Source organism: Vulpes lagopus, chromosome 2, assembly GCF_018345385.1.
Source record: "Vulpes lagopus strain Blue_001 chromosome 2, ASM1834538v1, whole genome shotgun sequence".
Lineage (NCBI taxonomy): Eukaryota > Metazoa > Chordata > Mammalia > Carnivora > Canidae > Vulpes > Vulpes lagopus.
In genome coordinates, this window is record NC_054825.1 from 145,829,624 (window position 1) to 145,840,773 (window position 11,150).

Sequence of the window (11,150 nt, forward strand, 5' to 3'; positions counted from 1 at the left end):
GCAAAGGCAAAATGTCACTAATTTCCTGCATGATTCTCTTGCCTGCCAAAGTCAAAGATTTGCTCTCTCTGTGAAGAGGAAGTGGGGAGGGAAGAGAAGCAGGTATTATAGAGGTGTTAAAAAGTTACGTCAAAACCAGCATACAAAGACAAAACAAAGAACAAAAATAAAATATGCAATAGTGCCAGAGTGAGACTTCCTCAACATAATCCTGATGAAAAGATTTTCAATATCATTTTATGATGTGCTTTTTTTTTTTTAAAGATTTTATTTAAAAAAATAAAGATTTTATTTATTTATGAGAGAGAGAGAGAGAGGCAGAGACACAGGCAGAGGGAGAAGCAGGCTCCATGCAGGGAGCCCAGTGTGGGACTCAATCCCGGGACTCCAGGATCTGGCCTGGACTGAAGGCGGCGCTAAACTGCTGAGCCACCTGGGCTGCCCTTATGATGTGCTTTGGATTCCAAATCCCACTTTGTCCCTTTCTTGCCCTGGGTCATCCGAGGGCCGTGAGGCTCGGTTTTGTATCTCAAAATGAGAACCAACCTCCAAGATTTAGATAGAATGTACGGAAGCCTGGTGCACAGTGGGTACTCAAGTCATTATGGTCAATGGTCACTTCTTGGGAGCAGAAAAAAGTCACACCTTGACGTACCTTAGTTCTGTGCCTGATGTAAAGCACACATAGAGGCTCTCCTGTGTTCTTGCTTCAGCCGAGGACAGGCTGGGCGTAGGGTGACAAATCCTACGCAGCAGTGACAAGGTAAAGACACTTGGAGGGCTGATAGGAAGAAACTGCTCATCCATTAGGGGTCCTAAGTAGGTGGTAAGAAGAGAAGGAAACCTCAGATTTGAATATCTGAAGACTGTAGGAAAATAAGAGAGATCATAGAATCCATTGCCCCTCCGGTAGTGCCAGGTCAGAACTCTGAGCTTCGGGTGGTAGGACCCTGGCCATGGCCCACAAGCAGGGACGGGCAGCCCAACCCAGGCCCCTGCAGCCACACTGTGCTCTTCCCACCCGGTGCCCTCAGCCTCCTCCTCTACCAGCCAACCCAGGCCTTCAAGGTTGCAAGGCATGGACGACCTAGGACCCTTAGCTCCCTTCTCTGGGCTCCAGGATCTAATTTCCAAAATAAGTATTGGCTTCAGTGTTATCTACTAATTTGTTAGGACAGTTGTGGCCTTTCTTAAAGACCACAAAAATTTGACTTGTTTTGCCAAACCCCGATTACATCAATTCTCCCTCCCCCCATGCGCACCTCCCCCCAAATCCATATCAAGGGAAAATAGCCCCACTTAGGGCTTTGGTCTATCTCAAGGGAATCAAAATTCCCTTGATTCCCTTGAGACAGCACTTGCTGGGCTGCCTGTGATGGAAAACAGCCTGACCTTCGCAGCCCCCTCCGCGTAGGAGAAAGAGGGGAACAAAACAGGAGCATGAGTGACAGGTTAGAATCCCAGGGCAGAGTGGTGCACGTAAATTCCAGAAAAATCAGGACTGGAAAGCCCTCACACGTCTCTCATGAAGAGGGGCCGGGTGAGGGTGCCTGTGGACTGGGCGGGGAGACAGAGGAGAAATTTCATTCCAGGCCAACAACAGGAGGTGGTACTGGAGCCAATTAAAGTTTTCAGCATTAAATCTCATGCTCATTTCAGGATCAGTCTCAAAAAAGAAGCTAAATGAAGGAGACACTGGCCAGGTGGGGATCAGGGTCATGGAGGGCACCTGTCCTTTTTTTAAAAAGGTGGTGGAGGTGCATCTCCTTGGTTGGTACTGTTCCCACCTGTGGATGCCATTGCCAGATGTGCCCCTTATTAAGACCTTATCTCCGCTTCTGGTGTTGCTGGGTGGTGTTGGGCGGGTCTCCTCTGTACCACCTTCCTGTTGGGTTCTGCCAGTAGGGGGCACCAGAGGGCATAGGGTGGCAGGAGGTGGGGCTCACGGCCTCCACTGGCTCCTTGGAACCACCAGCCTCACCCCAACAGTCCCCTTCACCCCAGCGGCAACAGCTGATGTCAAATCCCAGCTCCCCTCTCCCCTGCAGATCCAGCCTGGCTGCCCCTGCAAAAGTGCCAACAGCTCCCAGGGCCGCCTTCTCAGGGGCTCCTGCTCCACAGACCCCATCTTTGAGCCTCTGGGTTTTGATAACCAGCTCCCCCTACTAGTCCCTCATGGGGGACCATCCAGCTCAGCCTGCAGGGCTGTCCAGATCCAGGGCTCTCTGCAGCCTTGGCTGAGACCTCTGGGTGGCAGCCCCCTCGTGGGTCAGCTTCTCCCCCCCGCCACTGCCGCCACCTGCACTTCCCTCCAGGATACTCCTGAGACCTGCTCTGTGCAGCTTTCCATCTGAGTCTGTTCCTAGGGACCCCAACGTAAATAAGCCAAGGCCACTGTAGTTTGATATATAGAGCCCAGCGCTCCTACAGGCAGCATGTGAAGAAATAGAAATGCTATCCCACCAAAAAATACAGGAACAAGGGAGGAGAGACAGGAGAGCTGAAGAGTAAGGACCAAACAGAGAGAGAGAGAGTAAGTGAGGAAACCATGTGAAATATTAAGTGGAGGAAAGTAAATAGCACCCAGATGCAAAGTGGTCCTTAAGAGCTAGAGAATTTCCCTGGAGCTTCCCCCTGGGAAGCAGGGCAAGGATGACCCAGCAGCCACCTCAGGCTTTTGTTTCCCCAAAACTTACATGCACAGAGCAAGGACAATACCGCTGGGCACTTTATTGGAAAACAATTTGAACTTGCTTTACCAAGAGGTCCCCCCATGGCCTCATGCAGGACTGAGGCCTTATTTTGCATTTACCTCTGGCAGGAGGTGGAATAAGAGCACAATGGCCTGTGCTCCCTCTTTTTGAGCTGGGGCTTCAGGTTCAGAGATGCTTACAGAGTCTCAGCTCATGGTGGGGGGTGGTGAGGGGATGCCGGACTTCACCCCGTTCCTACACCTTGACAAAGTCTCAGCTCATGGTGGGAATGGGGAGTGAAAGGATGCCAGACTTCACCCCTTCCTGATACCCTGACAGGGTCTCAGCTCATGGGGGTGGGAGTGAGGAGATGCCAGACCTCACCCCTTCCTGACACCCTGACAGCCTAGTTAGGAAGGAACCTGCACGGGACCAAGTCCATACCAGCCCTGATTACTGCATTGGCTGGAGAAGAGACCATGGGCCCTCAGGAGGTCTGGCCTTTGTAGTTTCTACAGAATGTAGTACGTGAACCTCCAGCGCCTGTCCCAAGCATTTGGGAACACAAAACTGCTTTTTTAATTAAAGTATAACATGTCCCCTTTTCTGCTACCTCCTCCTGCAGCTGGGCCACGTTTGTCGGGTCAGTAGGCCGGTCAGCACAAGGCAGATCACGTCAAAGGGGAGATGTAGGGGGGACAGGGGTCAACCTAACTGTAATATTTAACTATATTACTTAAAAGCAACTGGAGAAAACTCATTTTAACTTTCAACTTCAAAGAAAGGCCAAGGCGATCATTGTGGCATCCCCTGGAGACCCAGTGAGGTATTGCATGTTGGAGGGCATGACAAAGTAAGTGAAGCCTCGCTTATCAGAAGTCAGGAGCCTGACTTGTGTGCAGGCTTGGCACTGATGTCAGGGGAATGGGGGGGGGGGGGGGCCGCAGAAGGGACAGGAAAAATGACAAATGGCCATGTAAGCGAGAGAGAATCACACTACTTCAGAGGTCACTAAGTCCCATCTTTGAATGAGCTCAGGCTAATAAAGATAGGTCAACTTGAGAGTGAACCATTGTAGGAATTTGATTAGCCTAGACCTTTCGGTCAGATAAGTAACAAAGACTCCCTATAAATACATATGCTTCTGTGAGATACGGGACCTTCAGTGGGGGTGGACAGCCCCTATTCGGAACATTCAACAGGTCCAAACCTCCCAGAGCATTTCAATTGGTAACATTCCACTCTCAGGCAATCAGTTCTTTAAAAAAAAAAAAATGGAACATCACAAGTGGTCCTCATGATTAATCAGAGAAGTGTCTTAAACACCTCTTTCATCTATTTGAACAACAAACTACTGTTGTATGCCAGCCCCTGGGTTTGGTGCGGTGGTTCCACCGGTTCCACCGTAAGGAGACAAAGCAGATGCGGTCCTTGCTTGAATGAAGCTTATAGCCTCAGGGGGGAAAAGACCTTAGAACAAGTAAATTCTAATTATGGTGTGCTTTATGCTGGAAGGACCTAACCTTACCAAGGAGCCAAGGAAGTCCTTGCTAAGGAGTTAACAGCCTTCTGAGACTTCAATAGGGGAGGTTTGATGAATTAAGAGATGAGGGGAGAAGAGAGTTCTGGAAGAACAAGGAACTCCAGGGTCCCAAATATGAGGAAATACTGTACGTCTAAAAGGTTGAGGGCAGACCCAAATGGGAAGTATGAGGACCAGGCAGGAGAGATGGTTAGGGACCAGTTCTGGAGTTCCTTCCAGCCCGGCTATTGATTACTGTCTCCAACCTTCAATTTAATAGGAAAATGACATGGTTAATAGGTTCCTCTGGCTGCAGAGAATGGATTAGAAAGGGCTAAGACAAGGCACCTGGGTGGCTTAGTGGTTGAGCGTCTGCCTTTTGCTCAGGTCATAATCCCGGAATCAAGTCCCACATCAGGCTGCCCGCAGGGAGCCTATGTCTCTGTCTCTCTCATGAATAAATATTTTTTAAAAGGGCGGGGCTAAGAGAAGCTGTGGAGAGGCGGTTAGGTAGGGACAGTGCTTTGGATCAGAACGGTAGCACTAATGGAGTGGAAAAGGTACTTAAAAGATGCCTGTTTGTAAGAGACATAAGAGTGAAATAAGCTAAGTTCAAAGACAAAGTTGGGTGTGAAGGGCTAAGAATGATTCCCAAGGTTCAGTCGGCCCATGCAGGGGTGGGAGTGATAGTGCCCTTTCCCAATGCAAGAAATGAGGAGGAAGAGGCGGCTTGGAGTGGGTGGTGGGTGAGCATGGGGCAGGCTCAGAAAGCTTGACAGCAAGTGTGGTTTAATTGTGGATTGCTGAGCTTTCGGAGTGCCCGTGTTGAGTAGGCAGGGAAAGGTAGAGCTTTAAAACCGATAAAGATATGCAGGTAGAGATGGAGAAGTTTGAGAATCACAGAAAGAAATGAGAGCACAGAACCCTGTGGCTCTCAAACTTCGCTGGTGAGGACCTACAATGAGAAATACATCTTAAAGCACACATACCCCACAAACGAAAATTACCCTGACCAATTCTTACTTCTGCCACGTGACGTTCATTCTGTTGCCAGTGCAGCTCACGGCCTTCTGTGTTGATTTAATGACTTGACAGTGCGTTGCTGCCCACAGTTTGAAAACCATAATTAAGAGAATGCCTGATGAGAAAAAAAGAGGATCCCAAACAGAGCCCGCTAAGATTCTAAAGGCTGAACTACAGTAGGTGATGCCTACAAAAAAGATAGGATCCTATGGAGAGGTAGGTGGAAGGGGCCAGAGAGATCCCTTGCTACACTTAGAAGATGAATACAGCAGCTCCAAGAACCCCATCCTCACCAGGTAATCTCCAAAGCCAGGAAGGGGCAAATTTCCACCTTGGATTGCTCTACCAGAGCAGGAAAACCCCATCTGAACATTTCCTCCCCTGACCCGCAGCCTTCTCTTTTATCTCATTGACCAGGGTGGGTCACATGACTCACCCCAAGCCAACTCACTGGCTTAGGGAGAACAATTACCATCATGGGCTTAGGGCTGATTAACACGCTCCTGTTCATGCCATGAGGCTGGGGAGGGGTTACTCTCCCTGAACACAGATGGGGAAACACCTGACCTTTAAGGATCTACCAAGGTGAAGGCCAGGTGAAGCAGTTGCCCAGACTCCTTGCTACTTAAAGTGTGGTTCAGGGACCAGCAACATTGGCATCACCTGGGAGCCTGCAGAGCTACTGAGTTGCAAGCGCCACCCCAGACCTGATGAACCAGAATCTGCATGTTCTCGAGATTCTCAAGTGACTCGCATGGACTGGCCCTTTGAGAAGCACCGGCTGGGGCATCAGTAGGCCCTCAGCATCTACCATATTGCCTGCTGTTGTCCTGTTCTCTGTCCATTCCTTCTCTCACTCATTCTGCTGTCACGAGTCGCAGATCGCCACATATGCTTTGCAAGGTTTTGCTTCATTGACTCAACAGATCCTCTTTTTATTTTCTGCATAAGGAAGCAGAGCAGCATTTTAGCATAAACACAGAAAGCTTCCAGCTGTGACCCACTCAAGCCATTAACATTACTCCTCAGGTCACCCTGTTCTGTTCCCATGAGGTGTAAAATCCTAGCCTAGGGCTGACATGTCACTTGGCTGCTGGAGAGTTCTGTATTGTTTTACAGCCTTAGGCAGGTTGGGGGTTTTGTTGCTTTTTAAATTTGGTCTGTTTCCTAGTATAGCATCTTTTACCAAATCTACAGGATTGCGGGCCTGAGATGAAAACTCCTACACACAGGCAGTGAGTGTAACCCAGCAGATCTGAAGTGCTGGGGGACGTTCTCAGTTAGTGAGTACTGTCCAGAATTGGAGGCTCTGAGATCCCGAGACACACAGACGGCCTAGAAAAAAATGGAGAGAAAAGACAAATTTGGTTAAAGAACTGGAGGACTGAACCTAAAAGGAAATGTTAGAAGAATTAATGTACCATAGGCTGGAGAAAGGTAGACAGAGAAGGCATTAAAGACGTAGAAGTGAATGACACTTTACCGAGGTTTCAAATGAGCAGCTCTCTTCAGGAACTTTTATTCTTTGGTTAAAAAAATTAGGTGTCAGGATGCCTGGGTGGCTCAATTGGTTGAGCGTCTGACTCTTGATCTCAGGGTCATGAGTTCCAGAGCCCCTCACCTAGTAGAGCCTACTTAAAAAAAATTGATATGGATCCTCAAAATTTGATTGTCAAAGGATTAATGTATAACACCTTTATCAAATTTCTTTCTACTCATTCATTCCTCCATTTTTATCAACTGCCTTTTTTGTGTCAGGTGCTCTGCTCTGACAGTGTTATTTTACTCTAAGTGGCATTAATTTATATATATGTATAAATATAAATAAATATACAATATATATTTATGCTAAGTGGCATGAATTTATATATTTTATAAATATAAAGATGTATTTTATATATACATATATTTTTATACATGTGTCAAGATGGTGATTCATTTGTGACAATACTGATTTATCTGAGAGTCTCCAAGACAGTTCTGATAATATGTAGCAACCTCAATATAAAGGCAGGATTTCCTTGTGTGGTGCAGACACTTCAACGGTCTGCCTCCAAGTGGCTTTTCCTGTCTCTGATTTCATTGCTCCTCTTACCCACCTGCCTCTCCTTTCCCACCACTATACCCATGTCTGCTTGAATGTGTTAACCCCTTTCACACAGTTCCCTTAATAGGAATAGGTTTCTCCCTAAAATATTTTTCGATGCTGTGAAATTCTTTGAGCTTTTAAAGCTCATCTGTATTCTCTGCAAAGGCTTCTTGCCATTTAAAATTAACAGTGAATCATATCAATTAAAAATTAACTCTTTCCTCTGTGTTCCTCTCACATGATGCTTATATTAGTCTGGCACTTATTCTTCTTTGAATCAAGGTTGCTTTTTTTCCTGTCTTAACAGTTAGCTTTCTAAGAACAAAGGCCATGTCTTTTCTTTGTATTCCTCCCAGCACCTAGCTGGATACGTGTTTATAAAGTTAGTGCTGCTCAACAAATATTTCTATTACAGTCTTCTAGGCATAGTAGGTTTGCACTTCTTGGACTCCTGTGGTTGGTTAGGGACATGTGGTCCATAATCATCGATCAGTTGTATGTAAAGTGGTGCATGACACCTTGGGCCAAAATTCTAATCAGCAACGTAAGATCCTTCAGCGTCGTCTTTTCTCTTAGCTCCTGTGACTATAAATGTTCTGGAGAGTAGCTCCTCTCTCAGCTGAGATAATGTCAACTTACAGCAGAGCCCCAGCTGACCCATGATAAACATGTTGAGTGAACAAGAAATAAACTTTTGTTATTTAAACTCCCTGACATCTAGGGTTGTTTGCTATGAAGCAAATCCTAGCTCATCCTGAGTGATATAAATGGTAGGTGATCAAAAAATAAAATAAAATAAAATAAAATAAAAAATAAAAAATAAATGGTAGGTGATCAATAAATACTGCAAGTCCATAATTTTTAAAAAAAAAATCCATTACAGATAGCAATTAATAATTTTATCAATTGTAACCTAACAAGTAAAATTACCAGCCTTAAAGTCAGCTGTCAAGAGAGGCGTTGTAAGGTAAGATGAAGAGTGTAGGATATGCAGCCAGATAGCTGCTGGTTTGCAGACTGGCTCTAAATGACCTTGGTTGCTGGTCCTCTGCAGAATCGGCATCCTCCAAACCCAGTTGGAGCTTAGATTTATCTTGCAATGTTGTGAGAATTAAAGAGAGTAAATGAATGGTACCTGGCCCATGGTGGGACTCAATACATTAAAATGACATTGTTTTAGATATAGATATATTTTTCATGTCCAGCCATGTGAAAAGTGAGAGATATGAAAAACTAAGCATATTTCAATTTAAGCGAAGTTATTCCCTTCCTGTAGATCAGTGGCACATTGTCTCTTCCAGCCTTCTTTCACTCATCTTTCAAAAAATAAACAAATTTGGGCCCTTATTGATTTTTTTGAAAAGTGTAGGAGGCTACTATATGAGTTGAGATAGTAATTTGTGACTAAATCTCAGTTTCTCATTGAAAAAAATAGAGCTGTTTTTAATGAATTATTCATTTTTTCCCTTTGTACTAGACACTGGTGACTCAAATAGATGTATTGAAAAAAAAAAAGAAAAAATAAGACCCTGGATTTGTTTTTCAGTTTCTGTGGATAGAAAATGGGAATCATTTGCTTCTGAATCTCAGTTATATTTATAAAATTTGAAAAATTTTCCTGGGTTTGATGATAAATCTTTCCTGTGAATACAGTGTTGCCTTTTGCCTTTTTGTCTGGATTTCCAACACGTGCTCAAATGTACTGAATTCTTCATCCCAATACACCTAAACAAAGGCTTCTAACACTGCCTGTCATAATCCCATGAGAGCTTACAGTTACTGTCCTGGCATTTTCACAACTTGATTACACTCCTGGCTGTGAGCAGATATAACTTCAGTCCCTCAGTGTAAACAGAGAATGACTCATCCTTCTGAGGCAGTAAATAGCAACTTGGGTAGATGAACACCATCTTTAGACTTGTTAATACACCTGTAAAGTAGAAACACATCTCCTCCGAAATACTTTATACATAATTTGATATGTGCTGAAAAAAACATTGTATTCTAAAGATAGGTTCCAATTTCTAGGGCTTTAATAAGAGGAAGGAAAATCTGAACATCCTTATTTTCCAACCCAACTAAGGACTGACTTCTGTGATTGCACCAAAAAGTAGGAGAGGGAAAATCAAGCCAGAAGATAGGAATGCCTGTATTCGTCTTCTCTGCTCCCAAACTAACCTTCTTTCCTCTGACTCCCTTCATCTCCTATCCCCAGTCTCTGCCTTGGTTCTGACCTATTCAAATGAAACAAAACAAAAAAAAAATCAAATTGAGTCAAGAGCACTTATAGATCTACTACATGGCAGACATTTCAGTTAGTCTTTAGGATAACATTTTTCTGTCTCCAAGGACCTAATTATTCAGTGCTGAAGAAATAAAAGAAAATTAATTATACCCCAGCCTGATGAACTGTGAAGGCTCATTCAAAACATGCAATCATGATGGGGCACCTGGGTGGTTCAGTTGGTTAAGCATCCAACTCTTGATTTCGGTTCAGGTCATGATCTCAGAGTTGTGGGATCTAGCCCAGTGTCAGGCTCTGCACTCAGCATGTAATGTGCTTGTGATTCTCTCTCTCATTCTTTCTCTGCTCCTTTCCCTGCTCAAGAACTCTCGCACTCTCTAAATAAATAAACAAAATCTTTAAAAAACAAAACAAAAACATGCAACATAAAAACACATGTTGTTCTAGTGAAAAAAGTAAAATACACAGTTACATATATAGTCTGGTCCTAATTTTGTAAATAATATTCACTCACATCCTTAAACACTCAGAAAAAAATTGGGGATCAGATTGGCAGACTGAGCACACCCGTCTACTTTTCCTCCCTCCCTGAATTCCACTGAAATGCCAAACAAGAAAAGTTACAACTAAAAATCAGAAAATTTTAAAATTTCCTGGAAAATAGAACAAAGAGAATTGGATTGATAGAGCAATAAAAGTTTTCTTTTTTTTTAAGCCAGAAAAAGGATATTGCCAAGTAAGAGTTATTTGTACACTAACTAGAGGGACTTCAAGCTCAGGGTTAACCAGTACATTGCAGGGAGGGGCCCTGTCAATCATTATCTGGTCCATAAATTAAAAGACTGCATTATGAACTCCTGGGCTGGTCATGATCTTCCCATACCCTTCATAGCTGAAGTTCTGGCGACAGTGGTGTTTGCTTCCATCTTAAAGCCTCATAACTGTTTTAGAGAGTGAACCTAGGGGCTGTTCTATCAGAAGGGCTGACTGTGGACAGAGAAGTAGAGCAAAACTTGATAACTCAAGGAATCAGGGTATGAAGAGGTGACAAGAAAAAGAAACCAAGAGATGCTTCTGATATGAGTTTCCCAGATCTCATATGCTGGGGAGATAAATCTCCCAAACCAAGATTATCTACCTGTACACCTGCAAGATTCTACTCAACACACCTGAAAAGTTGGCTCCTATTATCAGAACTTTCATTTGCTGGGACAATTATTGCAGCCATAAAACAGAAAAGCAGCTATCTGAAAGAAACACTCAGGCTTCTAGGTTATTAAAAATATAATCACCATTCCTTAAAAATTGAGCTGAATAACAAAATGGGCAGAGATGAATATTAAATTAATGAGCTGGAACATTTGGCTAAGGGACTTTCCCAAAACACAGTGCAGAGATAAAGAAATTTCCAGAAGCTCTCACTTCCATCTAAAAAGTTGATAAAGGAGGGAACAAAGGGAATATATAGAAGGACTTTTTAAAAATTGGAGATGACTATTCTTTCGTGCTGAAGAGATATTATGCAAAAAATGAAGAAATATTATGGACTTGTGGATTTTTATGTATTTTATTTGTTTC

At 44.0% G+C, this 11,150-nt stretch overlaps 1 long non-coding RNA gene across 2 annotated transcripts; it reads right to left on the bottom strand.

Moving 5' to 3' along the window:
* Positions 1 to 661: 661 nt before the first annotated feature.
* LOC121485836 lies at positions 662 to 9,563 on the bottom strand. Of its 2 annotated transcripts, none has more exons than XR_005986377.1 (4): positions 9,506 to 9,563; positions 6,050 to 6,573; positions 5,239 to 5,353; positions 662 to 815 (listed from the first exon to the last, which is right to left on the bottom strand). It is a non-coding gene; the product is annotated as an uncharacterized LOC121485836 (long non-coding RNA). The 2 variants fall into 2 exon arrangements; XR_005986378.1 differs by lacking the exon at positions 9,506 to 9,563 and adding an exon at positions 6,722 to 6,869.
* Positions 9,564 to 11,150: the final 1,587 nt, after the last annotated feature.